The sequence below is a fragment of the Macrosteles quadrilineatus genome, unplaced genomic scaffold, assembly GCF_028750875.1.
Source record: "Macrosteles quadrilineatus isolate MER2022 unplaced genomic scaffold, UCM_ALF_1.0 Scaffold_2__2_contigs__length_208266976, whole genome shotgun sequence".
NCBI classification, from domain to species: Eukaryota; Metazoa; Arthropoda; class Insecta; order Hemiptera; family Cicadellidae; genus Macrosteles; species Macrosteles quadrilineatus.
In genome coordinates, this window is record NW_026542595.1 from 115217780 (window position 1) to 115234015 (window position 16236).

General features: G+C 30.5%; 1 protein-coding gene across 1 annotated transcript in view; it reads right to left on the reverse strand.

Annotated features, from left to right (window-relative positions):
* The window catches only part of LOC128987909 (insulin-like growth factor I, adult form), a 38792-nt gene extending 22781 nt beyond the window's left edge, over window positions 1-16011 (reverse strand). Inside the window, exon 1 of the mRNA XM_054408998.1 lies at window positions 15928-16011. The gene's annotated coding sequence lies outside the window, so the exon portion shown is untranslated. The remainder of the gene's footprint in view (window positions 1-15927) is intronic.
* Window positions 16012-16236: the final 225 nt, after the last annotated feature.

Sequence of the window (16236 nt, forward strand, 5' to 3'; positions counted from 1 at the left end):
ATTGTGATATTAATTAATGATCCTAGCATATGAATCAGCTGACTAATGAATCAGCTGACTAATGAATCAGCTGACTAATAAATCAGCTGATTGGAGTCAGTAATAAAGCAACACAAGTAGCGCAACCAAAATATTTTTCATGTACAAGTACTTGTTTGAATTGAAAAAGATTGATTCGAACCTTTTTTTTTAATTACTAAACGAATACGGTAACCAACATTTTCTTAATAAATATAGCTTTACTAGTAAAATAAACATAAGAATTGCATAAATTGTTTGAAAGGTCATAAATATTTAAATTTAACCTGGTATATTTGTGGATTTTCAATTTCAAATATTTTATGACAGCATGCATTCCTAATAAGTATAAAATAAATTAATATAGGAAATCTGTTTATCTTCTATTTTGACTTATTTGAAACATATATTATATTATAAACTATAGAGATCATCAATAAATAACGAAGTTAACTGGAAACATGAGGAATAAGCTTTAGTTGTTTAAGTGAAATTTGTCTTCGTAAACCATTAAATCTTTCTGATCTTTAGAATAAGATTAAAAAATTTATTCTTAACACAATTCGAATGAAAAACTAGTCAAGTTTCTTAAAATCATAGTTAAAAAATACTATTCAATAATGTTGCGGTGTTTTAAAAGAATATATTTAGTAAAATTTTCTTAAACGACACTTAGTTTGATTCACATTACAATTCAGATTTCAAAATTTCTTCTAAACGGTAATTTAAATATTTTAGCAAATTTCCATTTGGTATACTTAGAGCATTAAAATACTGAATACTTGTATTATTTTAACTGAAAATACAAACGTATAGCACCAGAGAATAATCAAAGTATTATTTTATACGTACAATTTAATTTTTATTTCAGTGCCTAAAGTTTGAACTTCTACGATTAAAGATTGCCATAATCTTAGAAACTGCTCACAACTAGACTCGTGGTCGACCCATGTTAACCTTAAAATTTGCTGTGGTTTCACCACTATCAATTATATTGTACCACTATTAGGTTAGAAACTTTTCAATTTCCTAGCTGTAAATAATAAAATGTTGTTTAAATTTTATTAAATTATAAAAATGTGTATGCTAATGTACTTAAACCGTGGTATGAATTAATTGTACAAAATCTAAGAAGTTTTTTTTTATCACGAAGCATTTTCTATAGCTCAAAGTTGGAATTCGGAACCGAAACTAGTTGCTTACAATTCAAGGAATTGCCATTAACACGTACTAACACTGTAAATAAGTTTTGAATAGTTTATAAACTGTTTTAAACGTCAAAGAACCTTTGTAAGCTATGTGAGTAAACTTTTTGAAGATCTTGCCTTTCATCTCTTAGCTAGAAATATACTGTATTGAAATGAATTCAGATGCAATCTTTCTGAGAATTTACTAGGAAAATATGTATGTCACAACGCAATTATTTACAGTGCAACGATGTTCAAAAGGTTTTCAAAGGATTTTATATATATTTTAAGTTCAGTTTTTACATTTCCTTCAACGCAATCAAAGATTTCAATATAATATCCATAGATATATTTTGTAGGCCATTAACCAAATTTGTTCTTTCCTTGTTCAAAATTGATAAAAACACATGAAATATCAATTTGACGAATTTAGATAGAATTCTAATTAATTTAACAGTAAATAATTTGAAATCAGTAAATCATGCATGGAAGAAGTCTGTAGGTTTTGCACCGATGTTGTTTTGTGTATTTCCGTTAACACTTTTAGATTCAATTATGTATATCAAATTTAATACAAGGTAAAAATTCAGTATAGTTAAAATTATAAAAAAAATCAGGAGTTGTCTAGTACAAAGTTTTAAAATTCAAACATGGAAATGTTTAAATGGTTTTTGCATGGGTGTATACTGAATTTGTTTTTATTATGTCTATTTGTATTTTTCAAAATACATAATAATCCTACACACAAGAAAAGTGATTTAACTATTGAATAGATAAATAGTGTACCATTAAGTGTGGAAATCAAAATTCATTTGACAGTTAGTTCTGCTTGTTTACATTTTTAAACTTTGTAGGTTTGTTCTTTGTTACCATGGATACCATCAATCAATATTTACTTTTAAATCTCTCACCTAAAATTTTTGAAAGCCCACGGGGCAGAGCCCTAGGACAATATCAAAGCGGGGGTAGTTCTATATGTATCCTCGGAGCTGTTGCTTCATTAGTGTCCAATTTGAGCCCAGTCGGTTCAGTAGTTTTTGAGATTACCTCATACAAACACACACACACACACAGACACCACCTCTTCTTTATAATAGTATAGATAGATTAAGTGTGTCAAATAAGGAAGAGGTCTATGGATTTCGCACTATTATGCAATTTGTTGTGTTTCCGATGAAAACAAGAATTCCCTCCACCACTTGTGGTGACCTCGGTGACCTTGGTGACCTTCCTTATCAGCTGACCTTGACCTCTCACGTGCCCTTATCACGGTCACTCATCACGGATTAAATAGGACATGATAGATAACACATTCGTTTCAGGTCGATCTATAGATTTGCAAATCCGCTTTCAGAGGCAGTTAAAAAAATTAGGGAATGTTTTTAATTTGAATCTTTGACTATTATAACTAGATATTCCATGCTCACGTTAAAGTAATCACCTGTTAATCAAAATTAACTTAGTTTAAGTGCGTTACCGATAGATTGCGTTGAAGTAAATTAGCGATTTCTGTCCAAAATGCGTACTTTTAGCCAAGTTAAACTTATAGGACAACTTATTGTAAGCTAATGCATCTTTTATGTCTCGTCACTTCAGTAAAAACATAATAAGACAGGAAATACTGTAGAATGTTAGACACTAGCGCAATCTGTTCTCTAACACAGTAAATATGTTCTTTTTTATAGCTACAGCTGGTCCATATGATGGGATGTCTACTTCAAAAGACAATAATACGAAACGTAACAATGTTAAACGTCTGGATGTTATATCCAGAAGACAATAATTTAAATCGGCTTGAAGTTATTTTACATAAAGGAGGTACTGTATTTAAATCTAGTTCACACAATCGAGGCTAAACTAAACAAAACTACCCTTGATGATATTTATTTTTTAAGTACTGTAAGGTATTATATTATTTGCTTAACGAATTAATTGTCTTAGGTTGTGACACACTTGTCATCAAAATAAGAGAAATATTTAAAAAAATTTAGGGAAAAACTAAAATGTGATGAATTAAAAACTTTTTTCAGCCGAAGGTTCACATACGTATTATATCTGGTATTATTTTATGGGAAATTGATCGTTCGAACAAAAATTAGTGTTGAATCATGATAAAATGTAGCCCATTGACTTAAATTTGACAGGATGGTAAATGTATTATTAACAGGTCAATTTGAAGTAATGTCCACGTTTATTAGAATTCAGTGCCAGAATAACAAATGAACATATTAATGACATAAAATAGTATTTCTATTTGGAATATAATTAAAATTGTTATTTCTATTGATTCATTATTCACTTTTTTTAATTATCACCTTTCTGTAGCTAGTGTTATATGATTATACGAGTTTTCAGATGTTTAACTAGACAATTTAAATAACTGCATCCAAACGAACCCCAATCCAATTACCTGAAGTAAATTACAGACCTCTTTCGCTTCGACCAAATTGGCCCAACACAGCCATTTTGTGACCCTTTAAACCTAAGTTGAAACCAGCCTGATAACAGTTTTATCTGTTTAAAAAGGTTGAGTTGACAAAAACTCTATCATAGTTCATTGTTCAGAATTAATATTTTTCTCAGACAAAATCCATCGATGGAAAATTCCACTGAAAAATACGTTTTAAATAATTTTTTGGACAATATCGTTGGGGAATAACGGATTGGATGCATTTCTATGCAGACGTAATAAGTTGTTTTCCTAAAAATTATTATTAATTTGTTGATATAAAAATATATAGAAAGGCAATTCGGTTTTGTTCAGTTCTTTTGTAGGGATTATTTTACTTATAAATTTTACAAAATTTTTTAATTTTTTAAATCAGTATTGTACGTTTGGATGTAAAATAGATAACTAAAGAAAAGCAATTTTCACCTTGTACATTATAAATATTCTCTTTGTGGACCAAACCACGAATACCTAATAACCTATAAGAGGAATAAATTAAAATCTAAAATTGTTACTATCACATTTAAAATGTTCATTATGACTATATCCTACTAAAAGGCTTATGTCATAAACTTATGATCCTACATGTTAAGATATATGCCTAATGTACATACTATGTAGTGAGGAAGTTACGCCCATTTTGACGTCTGAATGAGGCTAGGGATGTCTTAAGTTTTGTTCAACATATTTATAATGATTTTATTGTTGAATATGTTAAATTATAATTTGATCTAGGGTGTATATGTGAACTGTAAACTCAATGTTCAACGAATTAAAGTTGTAAAAACTGTATTGTTAAATATGAAAGTATTTTGATTTGAGTTCACGTTTGTGAAATTTGATAGCACTAAATGTTCCTCTATTACTATTAGGCTTGACGATTTGTATTTTACTCTTTGGTTTAATGCTAGAATATATTGGATATAATGAGTTAAAATAGTTATAAACTTGCTTAAATTTCACCTTGATTGTACTGTGATAAATCAGTTTTTATTTCGTGTTCACTACATACAAACTATTTTTCCATACAATCGAAGGACTTGAATGAGGATGACGATAGTATAAATGAGTTCGTTCATTGTATGTTCAACTGTTTCTGGAAACACATGCCAACCACGTACAACTCACAACTGCTAGTTGTTTTAGCCTCTTTGAAGTCGCCGGTTCCGAGTTTCGATAGACTACAGAGAGCGGTGTATCATATTTCCACGGAAATGGCACGTTGTGTGGTCCGTTCCCAGCTTTGATGCTAAAATTTGTCTCCTTGTATTCGACAATAAGTCCAGTTGTGTGATGGCCAAGCTTTGCTCAGTGAAAAGAGGAAAAAATATTTTAAGAATAGGGCTCCACTTTTGTGTAGTAAGATGTGGTGGAGTAATACTGTAGTGGATTTATAACTGTATATGTGGAATAGATGTGGTGTATATGGTGTATTGCGGTGGTCAAGTAAGGTCAGTTCAGTAGATGATAAGTACAAACAAAATCACATTAAATGTGATTATATAAATTTTAGAAAAATAAAAGTTGTGCATTTGTGTTATTTGTTAAAAAAGACAAGTTTAGAAGAAGTAGGTAGTTTGGTTTTAGTGGCTTTTGCCTTGTGCTTTATGTATTTTTTTGGCAATAAAGACATTCTGATTCTGATTCACAACGTTATCTAGTTTGTCATCGTTATAAACTAACTAACCCAACCTAACCCAACCTAACCTAACCTAACTTAATACCTATAAAAGAGTGGTGAGCCTTTTTTAGAACACACCCTAAAAATTCTAATATTGTAATTGAGAAAATTATTTGGGATTTTTCAAAATTTGTCAATGTTTACATTTTGGCTATCTATTCAATAGTGAAAGACTGCATTTAGAAAAAGTGAGCACTTACTATTACTGTACATATTGCGATGATACGTTATTTGACAATCACACCTTTGAAAGCACTTTATCCTCTATGTGTATCACGAGTGTACTCTATGGCTTACTCAATATTCATCGAGTTACTCCATGTTATTGTTGGTTTCCGGTGCTCCGCTCATCAGAAGCTAATGGAAGTTTTATCAGCCAACTGCGACAATGTATCTTCGTCACGTGTTGGCGAACTGATCAAAAGTAGACTTCCGATTGTGCTGGATTCTTTTTGGGTAAGCCATTTAACGGACTTTGAAATATTGAAGAGTTTGGTCTGTTTTAACCTTGTATTTGCTTCAGATGGGTCACATAGGGATGTGTGTGGAAAGTTTAAAGAAAAATAAGTAGTAAGATGGTACCAATAAATTTTCAATAGCGAGGATTCTAACCCACGACATCGCTGCTATGGTAATAATGTGGAGTGACAACGACACCGACTCACCTAATTGAAGGAAGTTATTTGAACTGTGTTTAAAAGTGTATAGCTATCAAATCAGTTTGAAATTTGTTTAGTCTTTTTTTAAATTAATGTCAAAAAAGTTACAGTAGTTGGATGTCCACTGTACTTTCCAAAATGGTGTGATACATATTGTGAAGTTTTAATCACCAAAAATACAAATAAATTTGATTGAGTTTTATTTTGAAGGTGGGACTCAAGGTGCACCAAGACCGATACATGGTTGAAACTATTTTATATCATACTTTTAATTGGCTTAAAAAGATTAACAATTTAGTGCCAAGTATTATCATAGGCTAACCAACTATCCTGTTTAAAGGTTACCAAGTATACAGTGTGTAAATTAAGTATTGAAACAAATCTGTATTTTTAAAACCGAAGTAGATAGACATATTCTGATTGTGGCAATAATTGTTAACAAATGTTCCTAAATTTTTTACATAATAAATATTTGTTTACGCCCCTAACAGGTCAGGGGGTAGGGGGTGACTTATTTTTTTTCAAATAGCATACCCTATTAAGTGACCCCTCATTTTGAAGGGTTTGTCAAAATAAACACAATGACGCAAATCCGAGGTGAATATCTCACCCCTAGCCAAAATGGCGGATATTCCAAAATGGATGCTTTTTTACAAAAATTAAATTTTGTAATACCCGCCATTTAGGCTAGGGATGAAATATCAACCTCGGGTTTGCGTCATTGTTTTTCTTTTAACAAACCCTTAAAAATGAGGGGTCACTCAATAGGGGTTGTTATTGAAAAAAAAGTCACCCCCACCCCCTACCTTGTTAATGGGGTTGAAAAAAATATTGTTGATGTAAAAAATCGCGGAACCTATGTTAACAATCAATTCCACTAACAGAATATTTCTATCTATTTCGGTTGTAAAAATACATATGTCTTTCAAATATTTGTGAAATTGGTGCTTTTTCACATACAGTAAATCAACTTTTTGAATGCCTACCATTTTGGCTAGGGGTGAGATATTCACCTCGGATTTGCGTCATTGTGTTTCTTTTGACAAACCTTTCAAAATGAGGGGTCACTCAATAGGGGTTGCTATTTGAAAAAAATGAGTCACCCTCTACCCCCTACCCTGTTAGGGGGGTAAAAAAATATTTTTGATGTGAAAAATTGCGGAACCTTTGTTAACAATCAACGCCTCAAACAGAATATTTCTATCTATTTCGGTTTAAAAAATACAGATTTGTTTCAATACTTAATTTACACACTGTATATAACTGATCGTAGTCCTTTTCCCCCCTTTATCCTGAAGAAGTAAACAATTGAAAAAAAATATGAATACTAAGTATGTGCAAATGGTAAATTAATAAGAACCAGGTAGAGTAAAATTACATTGAAAAATTGTAATTTTACCTAATATGCATGTTTGTTACAACAGGAGGTATTTTAGCCAACTAACAACGTTACCACAAATAAAAAATAACGTGCAATACAGCTGACAAATAAACGAGATACAAGGAAAAGTTGACAATAAAATAGAGAAATCTTCACACCTTGTAGGATTAAACGAAGTGTCATTTCGTGTTGGAAATGTCATATGTTTAGGAAGGAGCAAACCGAATTACTTCCAAGCTCTGGGGAGAGAGAGAGAGAGATATTTAGAGAATGAGAGCTACAAACTGACAATGACGAGCAAGATGTTAATTTAATTCAGCTCAAACTGACAAGAGATGTTACATTAACTTTCTAGATACGTTTCCGTGAAACTTGGGACTGGAAATAACATTTTATGCAAATGTGAACAAAATGTTTTGGAACAACTTTACTGAAAACGGTGTTTGCATTTAATTACTTAAGTTAATATAAGTGGAAATTATCCGTAAGTGTGTTAAAAGTTTTGCTTTATGAGTTTGTACGTTTGGGATGCTTTTGAATTTGAGTGATGGGATAGTAGCATTTATTAAGAGGGAAATATTGTTCTACTAATTCTAAAAAAAGGGTTTAACCAGGTATTGTTACTGAAAGAGTTTGGATAGGTCTCAAGATAAAAAAAAATTAAAAATTTCCACTGGTTTAGTAAACAAGAACGTCACAAAAAGGTTTTGATTGAGTTTTATTTTATTAGCTCTGTATTAAATGAAGCTCTGAATTAGTGTGTGATAATATTTAGTTACTAAAATGTGTAAAATTGTAAATAATTCTATTTTTTATTTGAACTTCCATTGCGCTACAAAAATACCATTGAGTTTGGATACTGAGTTACCGAACGTGAAATTCTTATATTAATCTACACATTTGGCCTTATGAATTTTGAGTTTATAGGTTTACAAACAATTAATCATAAAAAAAGATTTGAGTAATTTTGGTTGTCTTTTGAAATTACCAAAGCTTAGTATTCAATTTCTAATTTGAATAAAATTGCAAAAAAAATCATTACTTATTGTGAATTTAGGGGAAATTATACTACGTATTCACAATGTGTTTCAGTATTGCTTAAACAAAAATCGTCCATGAAATCAAAGTCTTTCATATTAACTTATTTTTTCTACACGCAGTATAAACATAGTGTAAGTTTACTGTTCAGTAAGAAAGAATAAATAAATAAATTTATTTTTAGTAAAAAATATTATTAATAATATTAATAATATAAATTACAAAAAAAATGAAAATTATAATTTATTTTTATTAATAAACAAAAACAAGAAAAAATTATGCACCTCTAAACAAATATTTATTATAGAAATGCTAGGAAAAATTTTGTTTATGTAGGAAAAAGTTGTAGAAAACTTGTTAAAATAACACTATCAAACAAAAACATATTTTATTTTTAAATTACTTTGTATACTGAATGGTTAATGAATATTAAGAAAAATGTTTGCTCAAAAACGGTATTCGAACCACACACCTCTCAATTTTAGAATTTGCTACCTATAATAGCGAAACAAAAGTGAAATTATGAATTACATTTTTTCTAAATAAAAATGACTAGTAGGGTGTGTGAAAATGACATTTTCTGAAGATTTGGTAAAGCTATGATATTTGTACGATTATGTACATGTATTATACGTACATTGATATAAACACTGCTGAAAAATGCTTCACTCAGGAAAACATTTCGGATGTTAATTTACAACAGTCATGATGAGAAATGCCAATTCTCATTGTCTCGGTTGGTACAAAAAACCAGGAACTTTGATGTTTTGTTTGAAGTATTATGTACGTTTGGAAGATTGATATACAGGAAAAAAACTTAAATGAAAAGAGAAAACACACACTGAACGTTTAATACAATTAACTTCTAAAATACTCAAATCAGCTGATCGATTTGTAACAATTAGATCAGCATGTCGAGACTTGATTAAATGGATTTACTCCCATCGGAATTTATATTGTTATACTTGAAGCTTAATTGAAATTGTGCTATTCAGTTTTGTATAGTGCAGTTAATAAATTAACATTACTAATTAAATAAGCTACAAAAGACATTTATTTAACGTAATGTTTTTGTATTCAGATTTAAAAATATTACATTATTACAGGGTGATTTTAAATTATTATTACACTTTTAAAACTCTATAAATGAAAAACTGAAAAACTATACAACCTATCATCACGGGGTGAGAATCAATTGAAAGAAGAGATTCTTAAGTTTTGTTTGACACTACTTTGGTAAAAAAAGTTGAAAAATTAGCCTCTACAGACATTTTTAGATCACAGAACACTTTTTGCTCTTTCGAAGTCATGTCCCTCACAGCTTACAATAATGGTGAACAAAAATAACTGAGCGGTAAATTATAGAACTAATTGACCCTTAGTCGTATTACTTAAACCTTTTGACAATTTAACATAGAGTATGAAGTTTTGAGATTCAGAGAGGTAAAAGTGTGTACTGAATTTAAAATCTAAAAATATCTCTAGACGCTAATTTTTTTACTATATTTACCAAAGTGGTGTCAAACAAAACTTTAGAATCTCCTCTTTCAATTGATTCTCACCCTGTGATGATAGGTTGTACAGTTTTTCATTCATAGAGTTTCAAAAGTCTAATTTAGAATCACCCTGTATTATGTGTGTATTATTCTTACAATTAATTGGTACTTTTCCACTTCTTTTGACATAATAAAACTAGTGGATAAGATTAAATAGGTCAATATTTGTACTATTATTGCGCAATCTTATTGAAGAGAGACCACACACACAATAAATGTGTGCAACCAACATTATTGTTTTCAAGTCGTTGATATTGGTTTAGTTTCAGGGCAGTCATATGTTTAAGTTCAGCTATCATGTGTGATTTAATTGCTGCAGCTAGTCGATTGTTGACGAAACCAAAGAATTAGATGAAGGAGTAGTTGGAAAAAGGAGTGACTTTACTTATAAGACTGCTATATGAGCTTCGGATAAAAAACCAAGTTAAAAAACCTTCTCGGATTAGACGAAGAATCGTTTGATAAGCAAGTTGAAGTATTAACCCAAATAATAACCCTCCCGGGCAGCAAACCCGCAAACTAAGCGAATTTCCATTTACCTGGCTGGTTTTCTACTGAAATATTTCTTGAAAATTGTCAGATCTATTTCCTATTTAATGAACATTAATATTAATGAGTAGCACACTTAGTTTTGCTTCTACAGGGAAGTTAATGAGGTTTTTTAATTGAAATGTTGATATCTTAGTGTGAAATAAACAAAATTGCGAAATTTGATTATAATATGTCCATAAACAAGCAAACTAAAACAGTTTATTTATTCTCCATAAAAATAACATGAAAACTTCGAATTAAATTTTTTCCATTGTCTCCGTAACCGATAGGCAAACAAAATGCTTCTATTTACCAAATTACTTATTTTTTGAGCTCTACAGAATGTTTTGGAAAGAAATTGTTGTGAAATTTTCTGTTTTTAGGGTCAAAAATGGGAAAAATCCATTTTTATCCTATGGTTATACTCACCACGAATATTTCAACGGATGGTGTTATTTTTGCCTCTATGGATCTCAAAACGAAAAAGTAAATCGGTCCCGGGTCTAGGTCTTACCACGAGACCTACACTAATTGTGTATTCCCTATATAGGAAATTAGCTGAAACTACCTAGGTACTTTTAGCAGATGAACTGGCATACTGACAGGCAGCAGTGTCTAAGGAATATATCGGCCTTAGTCACCAACAAGACTACAAGATCGCACCACTCATCCTACACTCATCTTCATTCATACTTGGCTTAAAACACCTACCTTTGTATAGTCGCCATTTCAAAGAAAAAGTATTAAAAGTAAAAAAAAAATATATTGCACAATACTTCCTCATACATGATTCAATATTTTTGAAGATTGTGCAATAATTTTCAAAACTTTTCCCATACACGGTCAATATTATTGCACAACATTATTGAATGTGCATGGACTATATTGAAGGCGAAAATCAGATTGTGCAATATATTGAGTGAATAGAAAGAGTTTAGAAAATTATTGCGCAATCTTAAAAATATTGAATTATTCCACATATACTACTCCTTCATCCTGTTCTTCGGCTTCGTCAACAATGCAACTAACACATGCTGCAGCATTTAAATCACATATGATAAAAAAAAACTGAAACATATGACTGCCATGAAACTAATCCAATATTGACGACTTTAACTCCACCGTGGGTTGCACAAACTTATTGAACTGTGTATAAACTCTTTAATAAAATTGCGAAATAAATGTACTATTAATATTGACCGTGTATGAGGTCCTAAGGAATTGGAATGCGTTCGAAAATAATATTCATTGTTTGTAGAATTGGTACACCAACGTCTACGTTTAAACTTGGAAGTTCAATTCGATTCAAATATGTTCAAATATCTTCAAGAAGAACTGTTAAGGTTTAAATTATCTTTTCAAGAATTTTCGATTTCTATGATAAATTGCAAATCACTTAACCAATGACTAAAAATATTACCGGATTAAATACTTGATCACCATTGTATTATTAAATTTACGGAAACTACGTAATACTGCATTCACCAATAAAAGATTTTAACAAATTCAACTCTTCTGGTTTCAATAAAAACCATTTTCTGCATGGAGAAACGTGCAAGAAATTGTGGTCACACGATAAACAAATATTGCAGCAATAGACAATTCCAAATATGTGTAAAACTGTAAAACCTTATAGAGTATTTCTGGACATTAACTTTTAGTAGGACGCTTGACCTGGTTTAGGTACAATTAATTTTATGAGGACATTCAGTTAGCGATTTCGTTTATACTCTTAAACCCAATTTATCATCTTGGATACAATAAATGGCGCTGTTATAGCTCCAATATATAGTAGGTACTTCAGACTTACTTATACTTCAGACAGTAACAGGGAACTACTTTTACAATGTGTTGTAGTATTTAAAAATAAATATTGTAAATTTGTGTTATTTTTATTTTTATTTATGGGCATGTAAATATTTCATTTGAAGCAATAAAATAATTGATTGTGAATCAGCTGGTGTTTGTATTTAATGTATTTTGGTAGGTATAGTGTTTTATTATTGAAAAATGGCTAATTTAAGTATGATAGCCACCAACATTGTTTTAAAAATTCAAGTACAAAAATGCTTTTGTTCCTTTGTTTATTAAGCTACTTTTCACAATTGGACCATTTTGATCAGGTTTTGCTGCAGTGTGACGAAAAAGTATGTATATGAAAAACCCTTTATTTTCATAATACTTTTAGCTTCCCCCGGGCTTCAAATCGAGACGAAAACGCACAAGTAGTTCTTTAAAATTTCTGTAAGAACAAACTACGGAACCACCATTGATTATATAATCTCAATTTTACCTCAAACATAAAAAAAAATTGAATAGCTTGAATTGAAATTCAACTGTCAGTCCAAGAAAAATGTAATTAACGTGAAAATAAACAGAAAATTATTGACGTTCTTTAAGTTACCACGGAGATCAATAAATATTTAACCTTTAAAGGTCCATCGGTTGAATTTGTGTAATGCCTGGAAAAAACTGGAAGTCATATAATCAAATTAGCAATAACTTATAACATTTTAGCATGCTTAAGTACCTACATTTTCGTGAATTTTCTGTTTGATAATAGTTTTGTGATGGAAAGGTAGACGGGAGGATAATAATGATTATCATTTCTTAAAATCTTTCATATAAACAAGTAATCACATTGTAATTTATATTTCAAACATCAGAATAACCATTTAACAAACATATGGTTATGAAAATAAACAATAGTATGCTCAGTAAACAAAATCGTTTACTTTTTAAAGATGTAGGACTTTGTCTACCAATAATTGTTTATGTTCAACTTTCGATTGAGAAGTTTGGTTTGTTGAGTTAGTAAAGCAAATCTATGAATAATCGAGATTTCAACTTCGGCTCTCCAAAATGTATAAGGAACTTAGTTTGCAAATCATTACTCGACTAATAAGCTTGAATAATAACTAAGCAGTTTAACCTTACTGTGATTAATAAGTGAATATAAAATTAAGTGAAATACCTTTTGCAGCTTCCTTTGTTACTAAAAATCAGCTGTTTTTCATAGCTATTTATTCATTAATTCATTCATGTGTTTGTTTTAATCTAACTCTTCTTTGATGTTCTCAAATAACTATTTAGTAATCAAGTAAAAAGTATACATTTTCAATACTCAATTAGAGGCCTATTAGATTACGTTCTCATGAGCAAACCTGACTACATCTGGTCCGTAAAGATAGGATGAGTAATCCAGTATCCAAAGCCAATGGATTAAGCTTGTTTACATCAAAAACGAAGATTAACTTTGATTTCTCATTTATTTTGTTTCGCAAAACCGCAGATCTCTCTACAGATAAAACCAAAATCACGTTTATGTAGTACTAAAAAAATACCTCTTACAGCCAATGTTATTTCTTTAGTTTGTATTTCGTTCCGTTTAATGTATTGTAATATCCAAGAAATTGTATGGTTTTAGTTTTGCATTTTGAATACCGTACCACTCTTAGAATAAATCTGTTGTGGGCTCAAAGTGTTAATAGGTTGTATTGGTGCTTTCTTAGAGAATAGAAAGCAAGAATATAAACATTACTAATTATTCATTTATTCATTGAATAGGCTACATTGAACTTAGTACATACATTGAACTTTGTTTGTAATACAAATTAAAATTGTATTCATACGTTATCCAAAAAATAATAAAAAATTAAAATACCGCGCAAAACATTATGTATGACAGATATTGACGAACTGATTATTTTTTAGCGAAGCTCTTATACTACAATCCTGCTTTTATTTTACAAATACTCCTCCTGAACGGCTGAAGCGATGTGCACAAAAATTAGCACAATCATAGTAACCAACCATGGGAAGGTATAAATCTGAAATGGTACAAATCGGACCACAGGACATTTCCCTACGTGAATTTAAGCTTTTGGAAATTTAACATGGGCCTTATGGGTTAATTGGTTGCCATGACATTATTTGCGAAATAATAAAAAGGTAAACAAAAGTCGCAACATATGTTAGTCAACGAATAATCTAAATAGTACATTACAAATACCGTACAGAGGAAGGGAAAGAACAATCGGATTAATATCATTGAGCATAATTTACTACAAAATGAATAACCAATAATTATGGTCGCCGGAATAAGGATGAAGCACCATTGACTTTAATCCAAATAGCCATTCAATTTACGTGAACCGAATATAGGCCTACCATTGAGTTTGGATACTGCAAGTAGACTCCATTTATACTAGACCATTCAATAATGCATGCTTTGAATAGATACTACAATTAGGAATTCCATTAATGTGAACCAGACGTACCATTGACTGTGAATACTGAAAATAGTAATTCAATTGATATGAACCAAATATACCATTGACTTTGGATACTGCAAGTATATAATCTCATTTACGAGGGACAGATGTACCATTGACTTTAGAAAAGTATTGGATTAATATGCTAGCTCCGCTCAATAATGCAAGCAGACAACTGCATTGTACACCTAGTAATAAATAATTTTTGTATGTTTGAACTGCTTATAAAATTCGTTTAGAGTTGAGTTAGATTAATGTATTTTTCAACATTTCAAGACTCAATGGCTGTACAAACTCTGAACTGTCAAAGTTGTATTTTCCATTAGTTTTCGATTCATTCCTTTCCTCCTTGCAAAAAATATTTTTTAATAATTATTCAATAAAAATTGTGTACTAGAGTTTTTGTTTGAAATACTAATAGTTGGTAGACAAATTTGTATGGATATGTAGAATAATAAGGGTTTAGTTGGGGCTGAATAATAAAACAAAGTTATATTTATAAGATTTGTACGGTTTGGAAAGCATCAATATTTTGTAAATATGATTTTTAACAGGTTTTGTGAAAATTTGCGTTTTAAAATTCATCACCTTAAAACCTAAATAATTCTAGGAAAGTTTTGATTAATGAGGTGCCTGTCAATAGCTGGTTTGTCACTTACTATTTATTATTTCTTGATTAGTTGGGTTAAAATTAAACCCAGATTAACTATTTTGACTATGAATTTAAATTGTATCCAAATTATAAAGATATAAAAACATGTCACAATGTTTCTTATGATTATCTACCTTTGCGTCTGAATAAAATTATTACAAATTTACCTTTACGTGAAAACATCAATACAAATTTGTAATTGATATTGTAAATTTAACAAAAAAATATAAGTTAACACACAACAAAATTAAAAATTGTTATTTTATGAAACTTCAACGACTCAGACATGCACTTAAAAAACTACAAATAATATATTTAGTACGTATATAATATGTTCCTAACGTACTTTATACATATTTAACACATTTCAACATGCATCCCCTTTTACAGCTGATTAATATGTAATATTTCAATATTTAATATGCATACAGATTTTATTCAACAACAATTAACATTAGCACTTTAAATAATTACAATTATATGTAAATAATATGTAAATACCTGATGGATAGTATCCATACACTCGGGTCTGCTGAAGGAAGGGGAGTTGACTCACGAAAGCCGTGATTCGAACTGACACCGAGCGGCGGGAGATGAAGGAACCCCCCCCCCCCACCAATAATTGTGGGGGGTAATGGTGGTGGGGGGGATCGTGTTATCAGCACAGTAGTGAGTTATCAAACCGACCAAAGTGGTCGACGAAAGACGTGTCGAATAGCGATTGGGAAAACAGTTTATATAAAATTACTTAAAAATACCCCCGCTGCAGCAAGCCTACAGACTACGTGAATTTCCATTTGTCTAGCTGGG